The sequence below is a fragment of the Python bivittatus genome, unplaced genomic scaffold, assembly GCF_059951505.1.
Source record: "Python bivittatus isolate LINGU-HERP-01145 unplaced genomic scaffold, Pbiv_v1 ctg000070_np1212, whole genome shotgun sequence".
NCBI classification, from domain to species: Eukaryota; Metazoa; Chordata; class Lepidosauria; order Squamata; family Pythonidae; genus Python; species Python bivittatus.
In genome coordinates this window covers 29,875,823-29,888,698 of record NW_028277034.1, presented here as the reverse complement: position 1 = coordinate 29,888,698, position 12,876 = coordinate 29,875,823, and the positions used below count along the sequence as shown (strand labels likewise).

The window sequence follows — 12,876 nt, the reverse complement described above, 5'->3', positions numbered from 1 at the left end:
AAAATGTGGCCTTCTAGGTATGGTTGAGCTATAATGATTGTGACATGCAAATTCACTATATGGCTTGACTGATAAAGAATACTGAAATTGTCCCTTAGCATTCTACCTAATGGGCTGGGAAGAAGCTTTCAAAGTTTCAATTATTCATTAGGTATATTTAGAGCTCATATTTAGATACTTAACTCTGAGCATAGAATCAAACATTTTCACATCCAATCCAGTTCATGTTTTCAGGAGCAATCCAGTTTATTCTATTAGCATTATGTTTGCATGTCTATTTAATTTTAAGGAAATTAACTAGTTTTGAGAACTAAGAGAATCAAAATGCATTAATATACAAGGAACAATTTCAGATGACAGATCTGGAAAAGACTTGGATGGACCAAAGATCTAAGATTTATTAACAGCTTCAGATGTTCATAAAATTCTAAATATAATCAATAAATATACAGTGATATTTTACAATTAAAAATGAGTATGATTTCTAATCAATAGTCTGAAATACCAGGAGACAAATAGCATTAGTCATGGTATATTCAGACGCATGTTGTGTGAAGGAAATAATTTGGATTCAGGATTACAAATATCTAAACTGAATTGGGACTGTGCCCATTTCTCCACTGGTGACTAATAGAGTCTTCTAGATTCACTCAGCCATCACTAAGGTGACATAAGCCTGTCTTCATTATGCACTGTAATTATGCTTTTGATTAAGGGTTTTGTGAGTATTGTTTATTTTTTTTTATTGCCTGTTGTTGTGAGCCACCTAGCATTATTGTGTATAAGATAGGCAGCCATAAAAATTAATAACAATAATAATAAGTCTTATTAGCATAACACTAGTTGGATTACTCTGGAAGATGATATAAGTGACTACTAAGAGAATGCCTTATGACAGCATTCCTCTCATAGTTAGCAAAATTGATAACTTATAACTTCTGTAGCCACATTTGCACAACATACTAAGCCTGACGTAGTATAAACTATAGATAGGAGATTTATTCATAAGTATTTCATCAAATGATATGGCAAACCATAAAAGCCATGATTTATCAATTGCCATTTTGGCTGGCTACATCCCAGCCACCCTGTAGTGGTTACTGTTTTGAACTTTTTTGACATTTTGAAAAAATAAAATATTTGCAATAGCCTGATCAGGGTCAGAGACATTGCACATTGTAGGGAAAGCTGAGGATGAAAAAAGAGCCTGAGACATGATCTTGTAAGTTTACAGCCAAAGTCCTCTAAGGGGAATTAACCATAAGTTAACATTTCCCATGCTGCTGATGACAGATGATGCTATTATAATTTAGGTAAATAAAGGATACTACTAGGCTCCCCAAACTAGGACTTGGCTGCAAATCTACCCCCCTCCCCACTGTACATGTCTTAACTATGCTTGAACTTAGCAGAAGTCTCTCAGATATGCAACACATTGCAGCTAGATAAGAATATCTATTGCAACTTAGACTGAAGCCACTTTAAGACGCTGATTACCCTTTAAGCAAGACAGTGTAATTCCCTTGTTAGGCCCACAGCAGTTTAAAGCCTGTTACTTGTTCTTCCCTCATATGCCATGATTCCGTGGATTCTTTGTCTTACATTTCATGGCCTTGAAGCTGTGCAGTCGATGGTTCTTGACATAAGTGATTTCTCTGCCTGAGAACTGCTTGCTCTTGGCTTATGTCTCACAAGCGCAAACTGAGATTAAGGTGTCTGTCAGCAGTACAAGTCAGGGTTTGGATGTCATAGTTGGCCTAATAACACCATGGCTTACCATGTTGTGACTCTTACCCATTGTTTAGGATTATGACTATCATGTAGTATCAGTAACAATATGGCAGTGATGCTGCAGCATCATATAGGCAATAATTTATGAAAAGCTTGGCATGATTTCAATGGCTTCCAGTAATTGTTAAAGAATATATATTTAAAGTGATAAGGAATTGGGTAAGTATATTTATAGAATTGTTTTGCTGCCAATATGTATACAACCTGAAAAAAACTGACAACTATTAAATAATCAATTATGCAAAGAAACTTGATTCATGTTCAACAATTTTTTAATGTAGAGTTGGCTGAAGACATGCAAGCATAGAACTTAGTAAGGCTGTCCTGCATTTCATTTAGGAACTAGTTTTTCCATTGTTGTAAAATATGTTAATTACCTGGGTGTGGAAAACTGGAATTCCTTCCATAATTGCCAATATTACTGCATTTTGCATTTTGTAAATTAGGATGTAGCTCAAGCAAAGAATGCTTTCTGTATGAATAAATTAAATCTATTCAGAATAGAATGCCTATTCAGACATTCTCAAACATTTGTTTAACACCCAGATGATAGACATCTTACAAGAACGTTCCAGGGATTTCAAGAAATTGTCCCTTCACATTTCAAGAAGTCTTTGGAAAAAAATTGGGTCATCCTCTTTGCCCTAATAGTAACAGCTCCTCCTAACTTAATTAGGGGACTAACAGTTAACTCAAACAACCAAATAGCATACATCAGGACACACCTATCTTATCTTACTTAATATTGCTGAGTGCTTCACTGCTGCTCTAATAGATATGCATAGTTCTCTTCAAACATTCTCACTGCTATTCCCAATACTGGGAGAAACAGAATGAGTAACCAAGAAGATACTATACGTAATCCTAAGATTCTTGCCTCACATGGATATTACTGTCAATTTCTCTAGATACCTAATGCAGATGGTACGCAAGTTCTCTTCAAAATTATCAGACTATACTCAACATCTTTCACACATTTGCAGTCATTTTCTGTGAAACCCCAACACACATTCTCCCACCAACTTGTAAACAGCTGGTAACAGGACAATGAGAAATGCTAAGCCTATGATATCTGGAGAACTAGATCAGAACACTGCATGCAAATGCAGGATCTGCACCAGAGGCCCTTCGGTGTATAAGCCTGAGAATGGCAATACAGTAGTATTCCAAAGAGCAACCACAGCTCAGCCAGCATATTAATAACAGTGTGGCATAATATTCATTGTGTTTACAATATGATAACATGGTATGCATGTTATAACTGTGGGAAAGGAAGAAGATGGCAGAAGCAAGGGTGCATGTTGTGGGCCAATAGCTTCACTGCAGATGTGGGCTTCAGTTGCCCCCGAATTTGTTCATTTTTTCTGTCCAGTTTTCAAGCTGTAAATATTCTCAGGTAAATTATTTATTTAAAAATAAATAAATCCTTCTAATCACCAGTCTCTGGGAGAAGCAGAGATTTGGCGTACCCTCCCTTCTGTCCTGCATTTGAAAAGTTACCTCCCCTCTAATTTATTTCCTACTCTTCATGTCTTGGACAATTCTATTTTCAAAGCCTACCCAAATTATTTTTCTATTAGAACTGATTTTGATGGCGAAAGGTAATTATTCCACTGAGAATGAACCTTTCGTAGAGTTTTTAAGATGATTTAAATGTACATTTATATTCAGTTCACTTTTATATAATAACATAATATGAGTTGTGGTGCTACATATGCTGGTTTAAATCTATTTTCACAGTAGTGATTAAAAACTTCTAATAGTGTTACCTAATAATTGCTGTGATAATATAAAGCTGATTTTCATTACTGATATATCAGCACATTAACAGCTGGATGACATTATAAATGTCAGGCCTAGCCCAAGGAACTCGAAGAGACAATGCTAATTCAGTTCAGCTATGTTTATTAGCTACAACCTCTAGCAAGGATCTTCCCAGACTAAAACCCCAGTTCCCAAAGTCCTCCAGCCACAACAGTGTGAATTCCTCAGGGAGGTGCCAGTCTCATCCTCTTGATCCTCCCACGCGGTTCTGGCGAGCTAAGAAAATGTTTGTCTCCCTGAGCTTGGCCTTCATAATTCCATTCCATCACAATAAGACCCTATAGGTCATTAATATGGAAAGGAATTATTGAACCTGCAACATAGAATCATAGTAACACAGAATGTAAGATACCTTGGAGATCTTCTCCTCTAACCTCTTGCCCAGTGCAGAAATCCAATATTAAAGCATCCCTGACAGATGGCAAATCAATCAATCATACGATCCATTAAAGCCTTTCATATAGTACCTAACTCTCTGGAGAAGTCTGTAATGCTATGAAAGGTGGGGAAAAGGAGAAAAGAGGATGACCAGCATCAAGGTGCATGGATTCAATTACATCTGTGGTGGGTACACCATTGGAAGTGTAGGACTGAAGGACTAGTTTGAGGACAAATCATCCTGGGAAAAAATCTGTGTGATGAGAACTGAGAACTGATATCAACTTGACGGCACATAATCAATAAAAAAATCAAGTGTACCTTTAAGTAAAAGAATAAGAAATGTCTTTTAAAATGTAAAAAAAAAAAGTCTGTTGAAGAGTAAACAATAAAACATACATAGCAAATGATATAGTAGACCTGCAGCATGGAAGTAGCCCTTCCTTGCAAGAAGAGAGTGACTCAAGCTGTAATGCTTCATCAATCAAATGTTAAGAGATAAATTCCCCATCAGCAGTTCAATGAACCTTTTTCTTGACCTTTCCTTAGCTATTCAGGTTAGAGAAATAAAAGGCCAAGCACTGAAAGAACTATGTAGGCTATTTCTGCACTAAGAGAATTTGCTAGTGAGAAAATTCTTTGCCAATGAGGATTTTCATTCAGTGAGAGCTAAAATACATGGGCAAAGAATGCAACAGAAAATTAATAGTTTCTCCTTTGATACAGATGTGTGTATTCAAGTGCTTTATCAGGGTGATAATGTAGAATGAGTCCTGAAATCCTAAGTACATCTCAAAGGAATGGCATTCTAAATATATTCTCTTCATACAGAAATATAAATTATTGCACTATCCTATATATAAGGCTAGCTAACGTTTATAGAGAATACAATTCCAGTGCTTAGCTCTAATGTTTATACTTTTGAGAGGTCAAGGTGTTTGTTTAAAATTGTTCAAGCCTGTTTTCCAAACTTTTCATCATGAAGAGATATCGGTCTTTTTACTTATTAGGAAAAGTAGAAACTGGAGCACCAGGATGTAGAACTGAGTCATAACTTGGCATGGATTCTCATCATTTTTGTTTGTGGGGAATGCTTATTTAACAACAGCTTTTAACCATTTTCTCAGCTGCATTATTTAATCTCTTGTTAAATTCAGTTATGGTTTAAAAATTAGGAAATCTCTTCTGCCACCCTCATTTTTGAAGCCTTCTAAATAAATATTTGGCCTTTTTCAGATTCTCAAGTAATCATTTAGAAATGTTATACAAGTTTTTTTGTACAGTACTAACAAACAAGAGCTTGTCAATATGTATTTGAAAACAAAATTTCACAATGTCTCCATTATTTTGTAATTATCTATATATGCACTACACCATTTTAATTTCCACAGTCCAGTTGTACATTCTCTAGGATCAATGCAGTATATTAATGTCTGAACATGAGGCTCCTACATATATATATTTTTTCTGCCTCCCAACAAATTTTGGAATAGCTCTTAGTGCAACCTGTATTAAGTTGAACCTGGAAGCAAACTGGCAGCCAATGCAGCTTGGAAAGCAGAGATGTAATGTGTGCAGATCATGAAGCACACATAACTGCCTGTATGGCTGCATTTTGAACCAATTGAAGCTCCCAAATACTCTTCAAGGGCAGCCCCATGTAGAGCACATTGCAGTAATCCATAAGAGTGGTGACTAAAGAGTAAGTGACCGTAAGCTGGGTCTCCCTATCCAGAAACAGGTAAAACATAGTTGTGCAAGGGCCCTCCTGGCCATGGCTGCCACCTGCTCTTTAAACAGGAGCCCTGAGTCCAGAAGGACCCCCAGATTGTACACAGGTCCTGTTTGGGGTAATGTACCCCTAGCCAGAACAACTTATGTTAAGCCCCTAGAACAGTGGGGCACAACACCCAAAGCCACTCAGTCTTGCTCGGATTGAGTTGAAGCCTATTGCTCCCCATCCAAACCCCAGAGGCCTCCAGGCACCAAGACAGGGCCTCCACAGTATCACTTGGTTGGCCCAGGTTGGAGATACAAAGCTGGGTATCATCAGCATATTGAGGATACCTCACCCCGTGCCATTGGATAACCTCACCCAGTTGCTTCATGTAGATGTCAAATGGGAGGAGAAAGTACAGAACCTTGTAGCACCCCACAAAGCAGGGGCCAAGAGTGGGAGCTCTCTCTTCTGATCAACACTGACTAGAACTGGCCCTGGAGGAAGAAAGAGAACCCAGCACAATACAGTGCTGCCCACACTCGATTCCCAGAGCCAATCCAGAAGGATACCATCTTAAAGTAGCATTTCCTCCCTTTCTCTACTGCCATCCAGTAAGCACTCTCCAGGGTACAAAATCTGAAAGTTTTTGTCACCCATTAGCTTGGAGAGAGTTCAGATGACTGCAGTGACTTAAAAAAGAAACTAGAGGTAGGAAAGGGACTGGCAATGCAGACAGATAATTTCATTCCAGCATAACAGAAGGTGGCTGAGGCCTTGGACAAGATTGTGCCTGTATGACCTCTCTTGACCCATCGAGCCCAATATTCCCCGTGGTTTACGGAGGAGTTGAGGGTTCTAAAAAGGATTAAGAGACATCTAGAGCACCGCTGGAGGAAAACAAGGACTGAATCTGACTAAACACAGGCTAGAGCCACTATTAAGGCCTACCTTGTGGTGGTAAGAGCACGAAATGTCAACATTTCTCTGCTCTCGTTGCATCCGCAGAATGCTGCCCAGCGGCCCTGTTTAAGATTACCCAATGTCTTCTGGGAAAAGTGGGCTAAGTGGCCTACCTGCAGGGCCTCACAGAGAAGTTTTCTGGGCATCTAGAGGATAAAATCACTTGGATACATTCCCAGTTGGATACCAAGTATGTGGCATGGCCTGTGGAAATGCCTGGAGTACGTACTTACCCTGTTATCTGGGAACAGTTTGATCATGTTGGACCTGAACAAGTGGACAGGGTCCTCCGGGCTGTAAATGCCACCACCTGTCAATTAGATCCATGCCCCTCCTGGCTGGTTAAGGCAGCTCAGGAGGTGACTTGTGGGTGGGTCCAGGTGATTGTGAATTCATCCTTGAGAGAGGGAGTGTTTCCAGTGGCCTTTAAAGTGGCACTGATCCATCCCCTCCTCAAGAAACCATCACTGGATCCCACTATACTGGACAATTTTCATCCAGTCTCCCACCTCCCCTTTTTAGGCATTGCAGCTCCAGAGGATCCTGGATGAAACGGATTATCTGGACCCTTTTCAGTTGGGTTTCAGGCCTGGATATGGGATGGAAACAGCATTGGTCGAACTTTTGGATTATCTCTGGTGGGAGCGGGATGGGGGTAGTGCATCCATCCTTGCTCTTCTTGACCTCTCAGCGGCTTTCAATACCATCGACCATGGTATCCTTTTGGGTTGGCTCAGGGAGTTGTGGGTGGGTGACACAGTTTTGTGCTGGTCCACATCCTTCCTCCAGGGCCGGTCCTATCGGTATTGATAGGGAGCGAGAGGTCCAGACTTCAGCCCCTCCTTTGTGGGGTGCCGCAGGGTTTGGTACTTTCCCCAGTCCTTTTTAACATCTACATGAAACCACTGGGTGAGATTCATGGGATGAGGTATCATCAATATGAAGATGAAACCCAGTTATACATCTCCATCCCAGGAGATCTTAGTGATGCTGTGACTACCCTTTCATGGTACCTGGAAGCTGTGGGGAACAACAGGCTTCAGCTGAACCCTGGTAAGACAGAGTGGCTGTGGGTTGGGGGCTCCTCTGTATCCGGAGGTTTACCATCTTTGGTTCTAGATGGGGTGGCACTACCCCAGACAGACCCAGTGCATAATCTGGGGGTCCTCCTGGACTCATGACTCCTGCTCGAAGATCAGGTGGCAGTCATGACCAGGAGGGCCTTTGCTCAACTATGTGTAGTGTGCCAGTTACGCCCTTTCCTGGATCGGGAGTCCCTTCAGTCAGTCACTCATGCCCTAGTCATCTCCCATATAAACGATTGCAATGTGCTCTACATGGGACTACCCTTGAAGAGTATCCGGAAGCTACAGCTGGTTCAAAATGCAGCCGCGCGGGCAATTTTGGGTGCCCGAAGGATGGCACAAGTCACACCTTTGCTGTGCAAGTTGCATTGGGTCCCAATTTGCTTCTGGGTCCAATTCAAGATGTTGGTTATCACCTTTAAAGCCCTACATGGCATGGGACCAGGTTACCTGAGGGACTGTCTCACCCCCATTATATCAACCCATCCCACTCGGTCAAGCAGAGAGGGTATGCTGCGGACCCCATCGATGCAAGAATGTTGACTGGTGGGGCCCAGAAAGAAAGCCTTCTCTGCTGTGGCCCCCACCCTATGAAATACTGTCCCCCCCAGAGGTGAGGCAGGCCTCTAATCTCTTGACCTTCCAGAAAGCAGTTAAGACCTGGCTCTGCCAACTTGCATGGGGTGAGAAAAGGGGCAACCAACCCTGGGGGTGGCTAGCACCTTGAAGATGCTCCTATATGTTAATACCTTTTCTATCAGCAGCATCTTGGAAGATATAATTTATGTATGTATTTGGTTTTATTGTACTTTATACTATTTTATTATATTTTAATTAATATTTATTTGTTGTTTTTATTGTAAACTGCCAGAGTCACTTTCGTGAGATGGGTGGTGTCCAAATTTGAAATATAAATAAAGAAATAAATAAAATAATCTTTTGCCAACTAAAGGGTGGGTGGGTAGCACTTTAATTCTGAAGTGGGAAAAGGCCTTAAGACTTCTTGGAAACTTTTAGAGCTTGCAGTGATTTGTAAAACACATGGTTTAATAAAGGGTATTTCTTCTATAGATTTTTACTTTTAAGGGAGCCAAAAAAGTAGGCTTTAAAAAATTATTTTCAAAACCAATTGCAACCTGAAGGCAATTGTTTTAGTCTGTATCAACAGCCCCTCTTGCCACCAGCCTAGATGATTTTTGTGGATGGCTGGGGATTAGATTTGATTGATAATTACTGCCAACCTGGAGGAGATTTTCCCCCTTCTTTTTATTAAATAAAAACACCCCCAAAGTACATATAGCTAGTTTATTATATTTCAAATATTGCAGGACTGTGTGATCTAAGCTCATAAATTGATGGCCCGATATATAATACAAGTAGATAAAAACAATAAGAAATAATCACATGAAAATAGATACAATTACATAATAGAACTTAAGGAAACTGGTTGGAAATCCTCTTTCTTGTCCTTATGTTAAAAAAAAAAACAGTTCTAACACTGACAAGAACATATCAGTATTCTATTGCTGCAAGTCAGTTATTGATTCATATGTTATATATTGCATGTTTATATTTCATATTTATTTTAGTTTATTTTTAACTAGACTGTCACTGAATGGTATTTTGGAGTTTTATTGGGATTAATTGTGTGGTTTTGCTGTATATTTTAATGGATTGTACACTGCCTGAATCTGATGAATGAGGATATACAGTTTGTAATAAGCACATTTCCATGCATAAAATATCTCTACTGATGGTGTGTTGCTGGATTTCATATGTTAAGAATATAGTTTAGAAAAACAGGAATCCTTTCAGCCAAAGTAGAGTTATATCAGTAGCCCTGTGAATGTCAAGCCAAAAATGTACTAACAGTGTGACATGTCCAAATCTCATGATTTCTTATTCCATGACTTCTGAGAAGAAAACTTTGAACATTCATCCATAGCTATGTGAGCTTGGTAAATTGACTGAAATATAAGGTAGAAATCAAATGTCAACAGAGCTAATTGTTTTGTTTACTCATAATGAATTCTCTATTTTTGTTTGTTTTTTACTTTGATTAAGGTTACAATTGATGCTCAGGTCCATAAAGAAAAAGGGAATAATGAAATACTGTAAATACATTTCAGAGTTCTGAAGATACTATTAATCACTCAGGCTTTAGTTCAAGTAAGCCTTGATGTATTTATCTCCCAGTATTATTGTCAGCTCTACAATGTAGATCGGAGCAAGAAACAAGAATTCTGCAAGTCTAATTATGCTTTACCTTTACCTCCTCCCTCTTATACTTGTGTGAATTGGGGTGGTCGTGGGGTGTTCTGTGTGAAACATTCTTGTTTTGGACTCAAGCCATGTTTTAATCTTTGTGGCTTTGGTAACAAATCTCCTCTCTCTGTCAAGGTCATCCTCTTTACTCTCTACAATTACTTTAGTGTTAACTTTTACTTGGTCTGTATATCAAAGAACTTCTCATAATGTGAATAAAAGCCCAAATCTACAAACAGTAATGTAGACTAGATGGTTGCATTTTAATCATCGTTCATAATATTATTTTGCACCATAATAAATATTATGTGAGATTCCTAAAATTATGAACAATCTATAAGCAAATGTGCAGATAGGTTGCAGTACAAGAAAAAAGCTGCTCATTTTTTTCCTGATATTAAAATGTGGTAAATTAGAAAATATAAATGAAAGATTAATCCTGTCTAAAAAATGGTTGGTCACCAATTTCATTATGCTAGAAGTATAAATTGAGGGAAGAGGATGCTTATACATATGATATTGGTTTGCCCAGTATTGCCCCATATTGTTTTAATACTCATAAACTGTTAATATAATTTTGAGAATAACATGGATTAAATATATGAATGTGCTTTTGATTTACATATCAAACATTTGGAATGCATTTATATATGAAAAACTATGAATTGAGGCATAGCAAAAAAAAAAAAATAGCACCATCTTGGATTTATAGATTTAGACTGATGGTATCTGTCTGTTCTCTGCTTAGAAACTGTCTCTTTAGCAATGGGATCAATATTATTCTCGTGATCAAGGTTTAGTACAACATTTAAAAACAAAGGCTTTTATGCATTATAACATTTCTTGTTTCCTTTTTTCTGTACATGAGAGCAATTCAGATGTTGAAACTCTTTGATGTTATCTCATGGCTGGTCAGATTTTTGTAGTCCAAACTTTATGCTTATTCTTTCCTTGTTCACAAAGAGCCTTGTAGAAAAAAAGAATTTTCATCTTATCTACTGTTTATTATATTGTGCAACATCATATGATGAGAAGAACTTGCGACATAGATAAATTTGCCTGCCAAATGAAAAGTGCAGATGAATACCCACAAAGTTGCATTTGCTTCTTGGAAACAACTCAGATATTTCTAGAAATAAACTAAACTAAACTAAACTAAACTAAACTAAACTAAACTAAACTAAACTAAACTAAACTAAACTAAAATAAAATAAAATAAAATAAAATAAAATAAAACACAGAGGAATCAGAAGTTGAACAGTCTTCTGTAAACTTGTAAAACCTCATTAACTCAACACCAAAATAAGATATACTAATCATCTGAGACAGGAATGCTGAAGTTTGAAATAAAATAGCATTTGGAATAACAGGAAAATTGTCTTATATACCAAATAAAGCAGGAGATAGATTAACAAAGCTTTTGCTTGAAAAGGTACAGAGGTAGAAGAGATTTACTGAGAGTCTTTGGGGATACAGCTGCACTTTATATGGGAAACAGCATAATAGCATGAAATAGTTTTGTACAGGAATTTATCCTTCATAAGTTGCATTAACAGCTTATGGGTTGGTGGGGAGGTAAATTTAATACAACATAAAGTAAAAATAACATTTAAAAATCTAATATGGCAGTACTAAAATGTTGGTCCATGTGTAATTAAGGATTGCACTTACTTGGAAAAATGTAGTTTCCAGCATGTAGCTGTGTTTGGTGTGCATGTAGGTTTGGAAAGTCAGTAGAAATCAATCAATTAGTTAATCAGAATCAATCACTAAAACAGAGTTCTGACTAGATCAGTCAGTGTTTCCTTTCAGCTTGATGCCGACCCATTGATGTACCCACTCATTGGGTTCAAATGTTCAACTAGTAATGGTAACATAGTCCAACCCACATTTTGCCAACTTCTCTACTAAAACCTCACAGGAGATTGTGTTGAATGTTTTGCTGAAGGTACACCATGTCTATCACATTCCTACAGTCAACTGTCATGTTACTCTATCAAAAAAGGAGATCAGGTTGGTTTAACACAACTTATTTTTGATACACACACCTGGTTCCTTCCAAGCAATGTATTCTTTTCAAAATGCTCATAAGCCAACTTCTAAATCATTTATTCCTGGCTTTTTAATAATTTATTCCAATAACAACATCAAGCTGGCCAGTCTGCAGTTACCTGGCTTCTCTCCCCCTTTTAGGAGAGAGAAACAATTGCTCTTCTTCAGTCCTCTGGCACTATCCCCAAGCTCCATGTTTTCCCAAAAATTAGAGAAGAATTATATCCATAAGCTCCTTCAAAATCATCAGCTGTAATTGGTCTGGTATTGGTAGCTTAAACCTGTTCATTTAGCCAGATTCTCCCTAACTACCCTTTACTTACCTTAGGTTGGCACTCTTTCCTTGTATCAGTTGTTCAGCCTACATCTATTTGAACATAGAACCCCTTCGGGAAGAAGACTGAAGGAAAATTGGTATTGAGGGGCTCTATCCTTACCCTGCCACACATTACCTATTACTATCCTACCATCTTCTCCTAGCAGTGGGTCAAGCCCTTTTTTTTTTTAATTAGTGACATAGCCTAAAAAGCCTTTCTCATTGCTTTTAGTTCTTTAGCCTAACTTTCTTCAGATATTAGTCACTTGTTGATATATCTCCTTGGTAATTAGACCCATTTCCTATTCATGTTCCTTTTAGCTCAGTTAAAAACTTACATTGGATTCCTAATCTACTCCCTCCTGTTTTTTCTCATAGGAATGGTATACAATTGCACTGCCGGTACTTTATTTTTGAGAAGTTCCTAACCCTCCTGTGTTCCTTTTGGTCTGAGGATTTCTGTCCATGGGATTCCCAATTTATGC

The 12,876-nt window shown here is 38.2% G+C and overlaps 1 pseudogene; it reads left to right on the top strand.

Moving 5' to 3' along the window:
* The first annotated feature begins 7,596 nt into the window (after nt 1–7,596).
* Nucleotides 7,597–8,726, top strand: LOC148216864 (uncharacterized; annotated as a pseudogene).
* Nucleotides 8,727–12,876: the final 4,150 nt, after the last annotated feature.